Source organism: Cygnus olor, chromosome 3 (assembly GCF_009769625.2).
Source record: "Cygnus olor isolate bCygOlo1 chromosome 3, bCygOlo1.pri.v2, whole genome shotgun sequence".
In the NCBI taxonomy this organism is placed as follows: Eukaryota; Metazoa; Chordata; class Aves; order Anseriformes; family Anatidae; genus Cygnus; species Cygnus olor.
Window position 1 is genome coordinate 73,815,200 of NC_049171.1, and position 16,793 is coordinate 73,831,992.

Consider the following 16,793-nt stretch of genomic DNA (forward strand, 5'->3'; position numbering starts at 1 on the left):
TGGAGTTCAGAGTGCTACACCATCCTGACTATACTCAACTTTGACCACCTACAGCAATTTTTATATCAGCAGCTTTGTGTCATTAAGTAATTAATGTTGCGGTGATGTGTCATTTTCTCCTGTATCACTGCACTCACTACACATCAGATGGTCAACATTTCAGCTTCTATTGCATTAAAGTACTTAACAGGAGACACTTCTTTTCTGACTTGATATATTCTGTGTACATGGGTTGTGTCTTTTATTTTTTTTTCTCTTTCTAGAGAGCAAGAGATCCAATATGCCCAGGAGGCCTTGGAAACTCATTTGTCATATCTATAAGGCCAACAAGCTCATCCTTAAGAAGGCAGACAAGAACGCCCAAAAGGGAGACATGCTCAGGCTCTTTTCTATCTTAGTTTTTTGCCCCACGCAAAACATATCATATCTGTCTGCCTTCCTACATATAGCCATAAAATGACATGGGCAAAATGACGTTACTTACACACACAGGGGCATTCGGCTTTATAAAGCTGTGCAGCCTTGAGTGACTTTCCAAGAGGGCTATGCAGTCAGAGTATTTCCCTGCCTGTACAACAGGCAGAGGGAACATCCTTGTTTTACCATGTTTGAGATGGTGCCAGTTCTCCCATTTAATTTCATCTTGCCCCCCTCTTTAGTGCCCATGGAGTGATTTGCAGTAATTGTCACAGCAGGGTGAAACAGCTTCTCCATTGTGGCTTTGGTTCTTGCCATAGGAACCAAGGTGACAGTGGGAAAGTATTCTTTCTTTCTTTCCCCTACAGCCGTCATACAGGCTGGAAACAGTGACGTCTTTTACTGGGGTTTTGGCTGACTAAATTTAGATGAAATTTAATTTTATAAATTAACTTCAAGTACTGTTAAAGAAACGGGATGATGAAAACTTGTCTGAAAGGGAACATATATATATGTATATATATATATATGTATATATATATGCAAGTGTGTGCATAAAAGAAATTGCAGCACCTTGCTGGACTGGCCAGTGTTAATGGCAGTGGAGTAGGGGAAGTGTTAATGCCTCCTTGACCTCCCCAGTAAATCCATACTTGAAAAGGAGGGGAGTAAAATGTCTTAAAAATCACGTGCTGGAAGCTGAGACAGCTTAATGTTTTCCTTATGCTGATGTCACGTGACTTTCCCAACCCCTACATCGATTATACATACTCCAGCAGGTCAAAACAGAAGCACATAAGTACGGCTATACTAAGACAGAACCACTTGTAAGAAATGTTAGGTGTCTTGACTTGGCATGGCTTTGCCTTGCTATCTATCTTTGTCCAGGGACTGCCATGAAACATGTCTGAACTGCCTCCAAAGGTTATCATCATCCTCATCTCCATTTTGACCACTTCTCCATTTTATGAGGGTGGGTATGCATAAAAAAATGTGTGAGAATCCCTGTGGAAGATATCCCTTTCAGCTTCACAGACCAGTTGTGCTGGTCCCTCACTCAGCTCTTCCTGCAAATGGAGTGGGAGATCATCCAAATTCCGGTCTTTGCTTATCAGAATGTAAAAAAAAAAAAAAAAAAAAAAAAAAAAAAAAAAAAAAAGAAAATGCAAGCATAGCTGTAACTCACCTGGTGAAAGAGGAGAAATATTAAACTCTACAAAGAAGTTCAAAAATATTGAAAAGTTCAGTGTGGTAAAAGGAGTAGTGATAATAATCAATATCCTAGAATGAGATGTGCTAACAATTACAGGGAAATATTTAATAAGTTCCAACAAAAAGGAAATCTAAAAGAGAAATTCAAATAATCTAAACCCAGAATCTCTCAGAAAGAAAATCCTTTTGCATGTTATTAGAAAATCTCTATGTGACACTGATAAAACCTTGTCTGATATTAGCAATAAATATGAAGAGGAGATAACATTACCCAAAGCATCGGCAATCTGCTTCTGTTCAGTCTTCCAGTAATGCAGTTATAACTTCTGTGACTAACATGAATGAGTGACGAATTTTACAGCCACCCTGTCTGCACAAGATACAACTGCAATGAAATTGCCTTCTTACTCCAGAGAGACACAAAATTTAACTTGTAGCCATCAAAAAGCTGCCTGCAGAGAGGCCAGAAACAGTGAGTCACATTCATACTGGGAAAACGAAACAAAACAAAACCACACACACACAAAAATAGGCTCACATTTTTTGGTTCACATCATTTAAATTCTTTTGGCATTATATCCACAGGAGCTTGGAAATGACATTTATAACTCTTTATTACTTAATACGTGTGTACATGTATACATATGTATATATATATATAATCCTTTAGTTACAAATGAGTGGTATTTTTGTCTGATTCCTTTAGAAACCCCTCCAGTTCCATTCACTGTGACTGAAACCAGGAGCTGCTTCCTTGCCAAATTGGATGCAGATTCAAATCCCAGTTGCCCCAAACAGGTAGTATCCAAGGTAGTATCAGGTATTCCAAAGCCATATGAGGCATTCACAGCACCTGTTGGTCCCTTCTGCTCTATACTATGTGTACATCAATTTGTGGCTCACTGGCTGGTACTTACAGGCAGTTCTGCCACCCATAGTTACCTTGAATCGCTTCTCTGTGAATAGCCTCCCTGCAGCAAAGCAACCACCTGTAAGATCTGGAGCAGTGTTTGCAGAAATTCAGCATTATTTCATCCTAATGCGGGTTTTGGACCTGAGCACCCAGCCACTATGGGTGCTAACCAGCACAGGTAGAGGACTGTACTTTTTGCTCAAAATCTGGTTGCAGAGTCTGAACCAGGGAAGTCTGTGGGCTGTGGCCACACGAGGCTGCACTGTGAAAGGGCTGTGCAGTGTGCTAACATCAGCAGAAGGCAAAGCAAAAATGGGTTATGTTTTATGCTGCTAACTTTTGAGTGTGTTTTAAAAGTTGTTTTGTTCAATTAGCCTCAGTTCTTATTTCTAGTGGGGGTTGAAAATATTTTCAATATAAGAGTAATCTTCCAAACAGAAGAGTTACTTATTCCTCTGATATTCTTTATCTATAAGGTGTTTGTAATTCTAAACAAGGCACTGTATACTGTACAGCATACCAGAAACAGTACACATATCTTCATAAAACTGCAGGCAAACAGGCCCCTGGATTTTTCAAAATAACCTAAAGCTTATTTTTAGGATGCTTGGTATTTCTCCTGTTTGGAAACTCAGTATGTCTTACTGTATTTGCAAGGGACTGGAAACAGCTTAAATAGCCACATTTTTGACAAATAACTTTTATCAACCATGGGAAAAACAACAACAACAACAAAACCTAAAAACTAGCACTATTGTAATTGTATATCTAGTAAAAATGAAAAAGTAAATGTATCTCTCTCTTTGACAACCATCCATCTTCAACATTAATCATCCTCAGAAAGTCACACAAGAGTGATTTATTTGAAAATCCTTTGAAGAGCTTCTTTACTGTCCTCCCACATGAGAAGACTTGGCCCACTCTGCTATACAAGTGCAACGCAGAACTGCCTGCACTGTGTGGAAATTTGGGTAGTGAGGCACTGGCACATGTTGCCCAGAGAGGTTGTGGATGCCCCATCCCTGGAATTGTTCAAGACCAGGTTGGATGATGCCCTGGGCAACCTGATCTAGTGTGTGGCATCCCTGCCTGTGGCAGGGGGGATTGGAACTAGATGATCCCTTCCAACCCAAGTCATTCTATGATTCTATGAAATCAGTATGTATTGCTTTCATTTCTTTGTGTACTAACATTATTGTTAAGTGATATTCTTCACTTCACCTAAGGACACATACATCTCACCTCCACAAGAAATCAGATTGCAGCAGGACCTTACACATATTTTACACAGAATGAGAAACCTCCTTTAGCTGAGAAAGGTGGAGCCACTGTCTGGATGGAGCCCAAATACACAGAGGTTTGAGAAGTGGCTCCCACAGACTGCAGGGAGGTGGGAAGGAGATTTAGGGCCAGCTGCAGTCATCCCTGAAAGAAAGACGGTGACTGTCCTGCAGAACTATCCTGTGGGTAGCTCAAAGGGCTCCAGCTCCATTGCCTCCCCTGCTGCCTGGTGAGGAGTGGATGAGAGCATCCTGTACGTACAGGGAAACATGATAGAGCTCATATTTTGACTGCTGTGAGGAAAAAGTGTGAAGACCCTCTTTGTGCCATGTACCCTGGTCTATGCCAGTGCCCAGCTCCTGCTTCCTTCCACCTTGAACTTTCCTGACACACAGGGGATAGGAAAAAATGTGGAGGCCCCTGAAGGAAGTAAACACTTAGTGCTGTTGCTAGTTGGAGTTGGGAAATCAGGTAGGAGTCTTTGTTTACAACCTGAGGGAGAATTAGAGATGCAACTCTGCCATGGGAAAGAATTATAGGAAGAGTCTTCCAGCTGAAAAATTTTTAAAACTCCATATGACTTTCAAATGTTCTTTTTGTTGTTGTATTTTTGGAGGTCAGAATTTCCAGTTTTGTTTTCAGACATCACTATAATCCCATGTAGTGGACTCTGTTGACATCTCTTGCTGTGTTTCATTTGCAACTGTATGGCATACATAGCAATTAGCTACTCATACACTTTTGTCTGGTATCTAGTCTTCAGCATAATTTATTGTACTTGCATTCTCCATATGCCCTAGGAAGTTTGTCAAAGTCCTAATCTCCTTATATACACACATACATGCAAACAAAAACAAAAACAAACTGAACTCTGAATGCTGGCACCAATATTAAAATGTTTCATGGAATCTCCATGGACTTGCACAGATGTGTGTGCATGTGCCCATCTATGTATGTGTGCATCTGTGAATGCGTGTGTGCTTGTGTGTGTGTGCTTGTGCAAGGAGGAGGGAGGGAAAACATTATTTCAAATCCACTTGACCAATTCAGGAGAGCACACTTGTTTGTGCGTTTGGCAAATATATTAAAATAAATTGAAGAAATAAAATTGGGGTTGTATTTGCAAGTATCAAACAGTTACCTTTTTCTGAAGGTGAGTTTTTAAAATAAACATGCAGATTCTTTCAGAGTAATATAAGCCAACATCAGCACGGCCCCAGCCTTGTGTTAATTTTTATGACACATTTTTGTGCCTTGTAAACAACAATTTAGTGTCATGTCTAAAACAAGAATGTGAGAGCAGGGAACTGTAACTAGTTAAAAATTGCAAAAATTAGGAAAAAATAAGGTTAGGATCTTAAAAATGAAGAATATGGTCCCTAGGATGTCTTTCATGAACAAAAAAGCAAAATACAAATATATATACATAAGTATAATAATAAACATAATGTATATAAATAAAAATGTATATAAATAAAACATAATATAATAAAATAATAACAATAATATAAAATATAAAAAAATTAAAGAGAAACCATCAGTTATTTAGATGAACCTCTGATCCCACCAAAGCAAGTAGCAAAATTCATTTCTTACTAACGTGTTAAAGAAGAAAAGATTTCAACACAGTTTCCTTGTATAAGGACAAGAAATGTTTTAAAAATTGCTTTTCAGTAAGCACAGTGCTTACTTAAAACACAAACTGAAAATACATATAATATTGCCTAGTGCTTTTTTTTTTTTTTTTGGTGTGTGTGATAGAAATAGAGATGAATGTAATCAAAAGTGAGGTAGTTTCAATAAAAAGGAATAAAATAATAATAATGATAATAACAACATAATTTTTCATTAGGTTCACTTTCCACTGTCTCCCTTGCCAATGATTTCCCAGTACCTTTACTTTCTGCTAATGTATGGCTGGGACTTCTGATGAGGACCTTCAGCATCTGGACATGCTGAGACTCCACTGCAGCCTTTGCCCTGCTGCAGCAAACCGTCTTCTTCACGACATGTGCATGTTACCAGCAAGTCAGGAAGTAGTTGAGACCATGGAGGTGAGACCCTGTGTTTCTCACAAACGTGGTATTGAATACAGGTGCCACAAACAGAGGAACTCCTCCCTGGCAGCCTTTGGAACAGCATCTCATTGTGTTCACGGTATGACAGGCACTCCCATGCCTTGGTCACCTCTGCATGTAGATGCCACACAGGCATTACAGGATTTAAGTTTCACAGCATCTCTGCAAAAGGAAAACCACTGTGACACCTTTGCTTTATACAGAGCAAACTAAAACAGAGGGCAGGCTGCAAGCACAATTTATTCAGATAGAAGTATCCATCTGTGCCATGGATGCCTAGTACAAATATGGCCACCCTTGGGCTCTCTTTCCAGACAACAGAAAGAAGCAGTGCCCTCTGGCAGACATTTATCTCATCCTAAGTTAGAAGCAAAGTAGGTCTGATGCACTGCGCTTTTGAAGCGTCCATTTCTCTTCATTTCTTGCTTCTGAAGGGAGACAGAATTGACCAGCTTGGATGCACACTGTAGTCATTTATGGTGAGAGGACACAATTTCTGCCTCACATGCCGAACTCTTACAGAAAGTTTGTATCCCAAGTGAGACTTGTATCCTGGTCTCCTGAGTCCCAGACAAAAGCTGCCACCAAAACCAGTCCTCATACAGTACTGCTTGACGAAGGCATAAATGGGACTCGGCGGGTCCCTTGAAAGGCTCCTGGCTGCTCTTGCAACAACTGCAGTTGTTTCAAAAAGAGAGAGCCAGGGAAATCAGGAAGCTAATATTTAAAGGCCTTTGGGCCTCTTCTGTCTCTGCAAGACTTTTAACAGAATGGAGGAGAGAGTTTGCAGCAGTGGGCTTGCGCTGGGTGTAGCCCTGCTACCCCTAGCATCATGGCCAGGCAAGTAGGATGTGCCTGGACCAGTCCACCCATGTGTAAAACAGGGCACTAAGCTGGCACTGTTCTCAGCAGATGATACGTGTACCTGAAGTCCTTTCTCACCTGTAGCTTGGTCTCCCTGGTCTCTGCTGAAGCAGCTAGTGGGAGATTGCAGTGCTGCTCCCTCTGTCAGCAGTGTCTCATGCCAGCAGTCCCCACATGCCCTAGGGATCCTGAGCGTTACTGCAAGCACTGAGAAGAGATGCTGAGTTTTAGGAACTGGATATTTTATTATTTTGTGTCTGTAAGAAAGGCTGTTTGTCATGCTCAAGCAAGGCCACCACAAGAGGTTGCTTAGTTATATGCCAGCTTTTGCTACAGGCACAAAGACGTAAACCCTTGGCTCTGTCTTTGTCACTAGCTCCCATCATCTTTCTTTCTTCTGATATTTTTATTTAGATCATCAACATTTTTATTTTTTATTTTTTTAGTCACATTACCCTGTCTCTCACTCCTTTTCCGCCTGTTTTCCCCATTGCCAGAGGAACTTACAATTCTGCAAATGGAAAAAATAAATAAATTTCAGACAACAGCAGGAAAATCCTGTGTGGGCTCATCTTTCCCCTTCCCAACCAGATCCCAAGCAGATCCTGCACCTGTGCATACCAATGTGAAACCTAGCTGCATCTGAGACACAGAGTGCAGAGTTTGTGTCTTATTCTCCTGTTCCCCCAGCAAGTCAATGGGTAAAGGCTGAAGGACGATAGATCAACTCGATCCTCACCTCACTGCTGGAGTAAAGGGCCATACCTTACAGGAGAGACACACTTCGTCCCCTCTAAGTATTGTTTTTTCCCCCCTCCCGGGAGCAAAAGGACGGTTGAGGAAGTGATCTGGGCCACCCCTGAACTGCAAGACCCTCCAGGCACTCTAAGGCCTTCTGTTTTTGAAGGATTGTTCCAGCATTATGTCTGTCTGCCCTGTTTTTTCTTCTCTACAGCTTTTCTTCCTGTCCTCACACACCCTTCTACCATCCCCTTCTCAGTAAAATGCCGCACAGGGAGGCGAAGCAGCCTGGCACTGGCCTCTCAATATATTTAAACACTAGCAATTCACTGAGCTGGAAAATTGTAAATCTGCAATTTTATTAAAAAAAGTGGTCACCCTGTTCTTTGGAGCCATGTTCAGAGACAGCAGGATAATTAATGAACCCTGATGTGATACAGAGGCAAAGAATGGCAAATTTTAATAAAATTGGTAAGATGAGTTTTTTAAATTTTAAGAAACAGATTTTCCATGTCTAGTTTTGTTTATTCTTACAAGAAGAGAAAGGCTGTTAAATCCATCCTGTGCAGGTTAAAACACTATCACACAATACATTTTTCCTCTGAACTAACATGGGAAGGGGGGGTGGGGGAGGGGGGGGACACAAACAACAGCAATTCACATTGAGGCATTAGTAGTGTCTGATAACTGTGTATTCAGTGCCTACCCTGCACTGTGTCTAGACACCTTCCTAGCATTTCATGTAACAGCATTTCAAACCAAAACAGAGACAGACCAGAGCTGTCATCACAGCTCATTTTAGTTATAAAGTACATCCTTACTTGATGTGCTGCTAGGAAAGTTAAGCAAGACACACAACCCAAGTAAAAAAGCTTTCAAGTGGGCAATACAAAAGGGGAGGCAAAAGGCAACCAAATTGGAAAATAAAGGTGAAAGGTTTCAAAGGTAGGAGAGGAGGCTGTCACATAGACGGGGAGCATAACTAAAATGAAACAGAACTTGTCATCATCCTTTTTAAGAAATGTGGGTGTACTGACACAGCTGTACTGAATTATGTATAGTGTTGTGAATTATGCGTGTAAAGAAGTACTACTATACAGATGACATAACCCCAGGCTGGCGGAGAAAAAGGCCACGGATCTGTATAGCCTGGCCACAGACATACAGAAGAAGTGGTGAGAGAAGAAGCACTACCTTCTTGAGGGAAATCCATTTGAATTAAGGACAGAGTATGAATTTACAGTGGAGTACCTCCTCCTGAATAACTAAATGTGCATGTCTCATATTTTGCACTAGGAATACTTTTTCTGAATTAGTGAAGCTGCTTTAGCAGGAATATGTCTTCTAGAATGAGTCCTTAAGCAGTTAAGCCCTGTGAGAAACAAAGAACTTTACAGACAAGATGGGCAGTAAGGCAGCTATAGAGCAGTCTCTTGGTTGCTGATGGTCACTTGCTTTTGCTAGATTATTCCAATTTCCTAACACCCAAATGAAGTAGTTGGCTGGGGCCTGCGCCTTCAGTGCTCTTGGGAGGAGCTCTGCTGAGTAAAGAGAAATGAAACACCAGGTTGAAAACAGACTTCTTCCACCCTTCCTGTTTCCTTCCAGCTCTGTCATTCAGCTTCTTTAACACACCCATCATTCAGGAGCTGAATCATGTGGCAGAGCCAGCCCTGAAAACATTGGGCATAGCTGAAAGGGTGTGAGATAGTGGTAACTGTCAAGAGTAACTATTAATTCAACCCCATGATACTTAAAGTAGAAGAGCGTATCATTTTTTCACCACTTATGTTAAGTTGCATCATTTATGAATATAGTCTGTGTACTAAAAGAACAGCATCTGCTGTGAGCTTGGAAAACAAATTATTATTGCCCATTAACATCTTTACATAAATATTTTGGGAATTTGTATTTTAATTTTTTATTTCCTAAAGAATTCTCTCTTCAATTAGCCCCACAGCCTCTTCGGGTTTTTACTTTCTGTGCTCTCGGCAGTTACACACAGCTATAGCAAACCAGACCTCATGAACCGCAGGCGCTTGCACACTTGTTTCCATAGCTGGTTGCAGCACTCAGTGAGAGGAGCCACTCAGGCATATGGCCTGTAATAAGCTGAGCTCCAACAAGCTGGAACCTCCTGCTTCAACAGCTATTTGGCCATTTGTTTTCTTGCTGCAGCTCTTTGATTATTTCCCTCCCTTTGACAGAATGATGAAAGCAGCCACAGGGTTTATGTGCCACCTCCACCAAATGTTGCCCATATTCCAGTAATCAGGCACAAAACAGAGGAGATGCGCAGGGATAAAGTGCCCACTGAGTCTGGAAGTCCTGGAGATTAAAAGGCACATATTCTGCTGAAGGAGGACTAATGCATGTGCAATTAAAATTGCCCAAACCAGCTAGCCAAATCAGGCTTAAAATGAACACTGAGGGTCAGATGAAACAAAAGTTTCATGGAGACTGTCCATGCAGCAACTGGCAGCCTCAGTTTTATCTCTTAGAGAGAGAAAGTCCTCTTACAGGACTGGTGATTATTATTATTTTATGGCATATCTGCTCATTAATTATTACTTTTTTGCTGTTGTTGTTTAAAGACACAAGCTTAAAGGCATTTGCATTCTTTAATACATCTTAGTGAAAAATATCACTTAAACAAGTGACATGCCTCGTGCAAGGTCAGAATTGGAAATAAGTCTGAAAACTTTCCAAAAAATTGGGAGAACACAACATAGGGCTTTGTGCAACATAAACAGCTAAGGAAGAAACAAGCAAGAAGAAAAAGCTTCAACCTTGGTCTAAAGAATGGTAAGTTTTAAGATTTCTGAGGAGAATTCAAGGGGACTTTCAGCAAACTAGGCCTTGTTTTCTCTCCTCTCAAACCTGTATCTTGAGCACATAGGCCAATCAGACATTAATTGCTACTGAAGATGTAGGACAACTGCTAGCTTGCCTTCTGAGCCCTGGCATAGTACAGAGGGAGCTCTACATTTCTCCTAATTGGAAACAATGGAAAAAATTTTACATCACACTGTTTTGCAACAGAGTGGAGCTTTCAGTGGCAGTGAATTTTTCATGAAAGGCTTCTGCTTTCCACAGAATGTTTCAATTTTTTTTTGTTGAAAAACTGAGCTGTCAAACCAAGAAAGTAGACGAAATGCTTCAATTCTGAAGGATGATCACAGCACTCCAAAGGTCTCAAGTCTCTCTTGTTTTTGTTCTTAATCGGGAACCTGTCCCCTCAACCAAACTGCATTTCCCAACAAAGCTCTGGCCAGGCAGCAGCACTGATGCACACCCTTCCACCTGCACAAGAGGAGACCATTGTTCATCATGGATGACATAATGAAATCAAGGAGTCAGCATTTTATGTTTATTTGTTGAGACTTTCAATCTCCTACCACTTAATTCAGTCATTGTTGAACGAACAGGGAAGAAAAAAGCATGAGTATCAGGCAACCTGGAAGAGAAATGGGCATGGATCCTTTTAGCCTAGTCAACTGCAGAAGCTATTTTGTGTAGGCAATGAAGCGGTGATAGAGGGCCCTCCAAAAATGAACAGGACAGCCGTTGAAGTATGAAAAACCAATTGAGTGGAAAAAGAGGCCACTCGGTCTTGCTCAGTGACAGGCATAGGATATGTCAGCCAGTTTTCATACAGAGATCACCTCAGCACGGAGTCTGAGAGTCAGGGTGCAAGAGAAATGAAAGCGTTGGATAAAAGAGTTTACACACAAAAGTGCAAAGGGGACCACATAAAATATGGAGAAGATGCAGGAAAACAGTCTTTGACATCCTCAAGCTGAAAGTGTGCACTGACAGGAGAAGCAACTTAAAGACAACTGATGACTGTACTTACTTTCCAGAGAGGATTGCTTTTGATTTCTCCAGCTAGAGTCTCAGCTGGTGTAACTTAGATAGCTGATTTCTGTAAAATCCATGTCAATTTACCTGTTGAGCCTCTTGCCCTTAGAGAACTGGCATATTATCTAAGGTGAAAAATACATGCTTGGGCTTTGCTTCAACTTCTGTTCAAGCAGAAAATATTGTGAGCTGGAGGCTTCAAAACTGACAATGCTTACTCCCAGCGATGCAAAAACAGAGGTAAAAAGATACTTTTACTCCTGAGATCAAAAACAAATCTGGCATTTATTTTTGAAAAGAAAATGGAATCTTCTGAAGCAAGGTGAAAGGTAGGAATGTTAATGTAGGGAAGCTCTTAAACATATCTGCAAAGAGGATCAGAAATAAACATGCAAAAGGAACTTGACACATTTCTCTAAGGGAGAAGTTATGAATGATTGGATATGTTTGAAACTTGGTGAGATGACTTTCAGAACTGAAAGATCAAGAGACTATTGATCAAGGGAATCTAGGAACAGCAGAAAAGGAAGAAGAGGTGAAGTAATACAAGCCCATAGTGAAAGTCTTTCTTGCTGTGTTTCAGGCCTATATTCTTTCTGGTTAGAGCTTGGAGGAAAGAGGAGAGAAAAGGACGGAGGTATCTGAGCACCTGTCTTTTACAGCTGAGTGACATCCGCTGAGCCTGAGGAAAAGGTTTGATTAGGCTCTGTTTGAGGAACAAACTCTGATCAATTCTCCTCTGAGTGGCCCTCATTTACTTATCCTTCTGTAAAAGGGAAAATGATTGGTGAGCTGATCAGATAAGGAAATGCCAAACAAGGTACCAGATTATAGCAAAAAGCTGATCTGTGGGTAGGATTAGACTCTTGATTCTCTAAGTCACAGAAAAGAGGAGAGAGACAAAGAAAGTTATCAGTCACTGGTGAGGAACTTACTGAATTTTTTTGACTGTACCCAGTGGTTTGCAGGGCAGTATGCTCAACAGTGCTTCTAGTGCTGTTCCAAAAAAAAGTTGGCATATGGTCCCCCTCCAAGCTTAACATCAATGGACATATGTACAGATAATGTGGGAATGTAGGTGGCTCATTCATTGGTAGGAGCTCAGTGATCATAGGCAGGGTAGTGCAGTAAGAGATCCATGGCTATCCTGCTTTTATCCGTTCCTGTTCCCTCAGTATTAGCTATACAGAAACTAGCTGAGACAGCAGAGAAGTGCCTGGCATGACTGGCATTGCCTACAGCATCTCCATGGGCTGTTGGGATCTTTTACAATGCTGAGACCACAAGTCAGTGCTGCCTGCCTGGCTGCCACCTGTTGGCTTCATCCCAGAGTGAGGGCTTACTAGCTCAGCTGCTGCTGCTGCAGCAGCTGTGCTTATCTTTGATCACCTGAAGTTAAAATACAAGTTGCTATTGAGCCAGGCACTGACTTTTCCTTCTCAAAGATGTAGATGCTGGCAAGTGTTTTAGAATTTCATTATGACTATTCCACTGCGTGTGTGGTGTCTGTGTGTGTGTACACTCTTGTGATTTGCAATATCCGCTTAGAAGCATTAAAGCAAAATGCCTTTGTCAGCTTTGCCTTTTTCTATTTGACAACTGCTGATGTCATTTTACTTTTGTTTGTGAACCTCAGCCTGCTTGCTGCTGAGTCACGGGAGAAGGCAAATGATAATAAATATAGTCCCTTATCTACCCAGAAAGCTGTGGACCTCTGGAATGACAATCAGAAGGGGAGCCTTTTTTAACCAGATACAGCAGAACAGAAGGCTAATGTTTCCTATGCAAATTTCCCTGTCACTCACAAACTTTGACTGATGTGGGCTGCATCCTCCAAACAGAAAATGTGAATATCAAGAAGCACTAGCTGAGACTGCCCTCACTTATGCTGTTAGGAGCAGGGGAAGCACAGAGTTCAGGAACCTGAAACACAGAAAGACAACTGAACCTTTGACATCCATGTTCTGATTTCCACAGAAATCATCCCTCATCCAGCAGCCCTCAGTCTTTCACCTGATTTGACTGAGCCAAGTAATACTCAAACCATTTTCCTCATTTTTAAGTTTTAGAAAAAACTCTACTAGCACATTTCAGATTCTCTGAGTAATGGTGGCATCACAGGAGATGACTGTGTATCAGCAAGGTGCTGGAGTCATTGCTGCTTGATTCTCTGAGGCTGACAGCACAGCTCCACATTGTATGTTATCATAGAATCAAAGAATGCCTTGGTTTGGAAGGGACCTTAAAGACCATCTAATTCCAAACCCCCTGCCATGGGCAGGAATGCCACCCACTAGATCAGGTTGCCCAGGGCTTCATCCAATCTGGTCTTGAACACCTCCAGGGATGGGGGATCCACAACCTCTCTGGGCAACATGTTCCAGTGCCTCACCACACTTTGAGTAAAGAATTTCCTTCCAATTTCTAGCCTAAATTTTCCCTCTTTTAGTTTAAAACCATTCCCCCTTGTCCTATCACTATCTGCCTGTGTAAGAAGTCACTCTCCATATTTTCTATAAGTTCCCTTTGTGTACTGAAAGGTTGCAACGAGGTCTCCCCAGAGACTTCTCCAGGCTGAACAGCCCCAGCTCTCTCTCTGCCTTTCTTTGTAGGAGTGGTGCTCCAGACCCTTGATCATCTTTGTGGCCCTCCTCTGGACCCATTCTAGCAGATCGACATCCTTCTTGTGCTGGGGGCCCCAGACCTGGATGCAGCACTTCAGGTGGGGCCTCACAAGGGCAGAGCAGAGGGGGACAATCACCTGCCTCGACCTGCTGGCCACACCTCTGTTGATGCAGCCTAGGATGCAGTTGGCCTTCAGGGCTGCATTTGCACACTGCTGGCTCATGTCGAGCTTTTTTTGTCCACCAGAATCCCCAAGTCCTTCTCCGCAGGGCTGCTCTCAATGAGCTCTTCTCCCAATCTGTACTAACGTGATTGCCTTGACTCATGTGCAGCACCTTGCACTTAGACTTCTTGAACCTCATTAGGCTCACATGGGCACTGGTCTCAGAATGGATCCCTGAGGGACAACACAAGTCACTGGCCTCCACCTGGACATAGAATCTTTGACTGCAAATCTCTGGCTGAAACCATGCAGTCAATTCCTTATGCAATGAACAGTCCACCCTTTGGATCCATCTCTCTCCAATTTAGAGATAAGGATATCACGTGGGACTGTCTCCAAGGCTTTACAGAAGTCCAGGTAGATGACATTGGTTGGGCCTCCCTTGTTGACTGATGCAGTCACTACAACATTGAAGGCCACCAGATTGGTCAGGTACTATTTGCCTTGGTGAAGCCATGCTGGCTGTCTCAGATCACCTTGTCTTGCATGTGCCTCGACACTGCTTCCAGGAGGATCTGTTCCATGATCTTGCCAGGCACAGAGGTGAGGCTCATTGGTCTGTAGTTCCCCAGGTCTCCTTTCTATCTTTTTAAAAATGGGAGTGATGTTTCCCTTTTTCCAGTCACCAGGAACTTCACCTGACTCCAGAACTTTTCAAATATGAAGGAGAGTGGCTTGGCAATCACAAGACAGTCTCTGGGGTACTCTGAAAAAGACTGGTCACAACAGGGTAGCTTCTGGATAAAAGTATAAGGAGAATAACGTGGGATCTCTGGAGTGAAACTCCCGCTACAAACACAAGTCTTTTTATGGGTGTTTGGCTTGAAAACATTCGTTGCTTCTCATGGTCAGGTTTATTCTGCTATAAAGGATTCACTCAAGCAGGCAGCAGGGTAATGCACAGAGACTTCCCTCAGGGCACAAAGAGCAAGGAAGTATCACTTCCAAAACTGTGATTGGCAAATCACAGCAGTTGAAGGTTGCAGTGTTAATGTAGATTCTCCTACGTGCACAGTTAGCAATATAGCATGTTTGGAAGGATTCCACTGCCTGCTATTCTCAGCTCTCTCCTTTCCTCTCTTTACAAAGTTGCATGAAATACAACACAGTGCTACTACTTCCAAAGTCCAGTCCCCTGAGGAAGCCCGAAAAATCATTCTGTTGTTCCACATTTGATTTGCATCCACACTAATTACTCAGGCAGTAATTGAAGGGACATTGAATATGTATTAAAACTACATTAAAGGTGCAGCACTGTTTTCCCTTCTTATATGACCTGCAAAGAAATAGAAAGAAAGAAAGAAAAAAAAAAGATAATTCCATTCGTGTTCAAGTTATTTAGTCCGACAGCTTTCATCTGAGTATTTTTTTGTAAGGGGTTGTAGGCTGGGTTTTGTTGTTGTTCTTGCCATGGCTAATTTAGTTCTCTGTATGTGTTTCAAGCATTTTGCTAAGGCACCACATTGTTTGTAATGACATTGATGACGACAGAACATCAGCCCCTCTCTAAGGTCCTACACTGGCTGAGGGGAATGCTCCCAGATTCACAGTCTCCTTGTCAGGCCAAAAGATACATTATAGCCCATCTATTTCGGAGACACATGCCAGCAGAATTGAAATCTGCAAGTTTGTCTGCTCAATATGAGCAGCAAAGAGAGGCTGACCCCCTGCCAAGCAGGAAAGTTGAAGCAACGAGAACATTAGCCCACTAAGGCACAGTGCTAGACTTGATTGCAGACTTAGCAAGGATAAAACACATTTTATTCACTGCAAAGTGATAGCTTCAAACAGATATTCAAAATATATGGCTGAAATAATTTTTCTACTCACACTAAAAAATATGTCATTGCCTCAGTGCTGGTGGAGCATGCTACGTTACATACTTACCCTTTTCATGGGTTTGACATTAATGCAGCTTTAAGCACAGGACTGACAGCTCATTTATTTATTTATTTGAGACAATTCCATGCATTGAACAGGAAAGCATTAGCATCAGCTGGCCTTAGGGCTTTCTAACTGTTTACTCTTCCTAAAAATATGTGCAGTTTCTTAAGAGAGAGACTGTGGTTTTGTTCTTCAGTGTGAGCTATGGATTTCCTTTGTTATGGGTTATGGTAGCAAATTTAAATAGAAGCACTTCTGCACTGAAAAGGAAAATAAATTATAGCAATTGAAAATTTTTCTGGTTTCAGGTGTTTCAGTGACCTCAGTCCAACTTGTCCGAGGGTTAGTAATTTTCCCACTTAATACAGTGGTTAAACCCCCTTAGATTTAATGGCACAGAACTCGAGCCTTAACCAAAACATTTAGCACTATCTGTCCACCTTCCACAGCAACTGGTGTTGTTATTTTACCCCCCCCCCAAAAAAAGTGTTTTCTTTTTGACTTTCACTCTTACCCCAAGCACACACAAATAACAGAGCATTTTGGCTGTTCCAGCATGCCCATTGTGTTAGAGCACTTTTTTTTTTTTTTTTTCTTTTTTCACAAGCATCAGCCTGTATAGTAAGTGAGATTCATTTCATGTTACTGGAGCTGTGGAAAAAGTAAGGATATCTCATCCATGCTATTTGGTTTT

General features: G+C 41.7%; 3 long non-coding RNA genes across 5 annotated transcripts in view; 2 read left to right on the forward strand and 1 right to left on the reverse strand.

Annotated features, from left to right (window-relative positions):
• The window catches only part of LOC121067829, an 82,487-nt gene that overhangs the window by 45,487 nt on the left and 20,207 nt on the right, over nt 1–16,793 (forward strand). The window lies entirely within an intron of this gene.
• Nucleotides 1–16,793, forward strand: part of LOC121067832 — a 27,002-nt gene continuing 10,209 nt past the window's right edge. Inside the window, exons 1-2 of the long non-coding RNA XR_005818474.1 lie at nt 1–11; nt 11,035–11,036. This is a non-coding gene — a long non-coding RNA (uncharacterized LOC121067832). The remainder of the gene's footprint in view (nt 12–11,034; nt 11,037–16,793) is intronic.
• Nucleotides 5,385–16,793, reverse strand: part of LOC121067828 — an 18,978-nt gene continuing 7,569 nt past the window's right edge. For 2 of the 3 annotated variants that reach the window (XR_005818469.1, XR_005818468.1), the window contains one exon: nt 14,769–15,491. This is a non-coding gene — a long non-coding RNA (uncharacterized LOC121067828). Of the gene's footprint in view, nt 15,492–16,793 lie in introns of all 3 variants that reach the window. The other variant, XR_005818470.1, reaches the window with a different exon arrangement.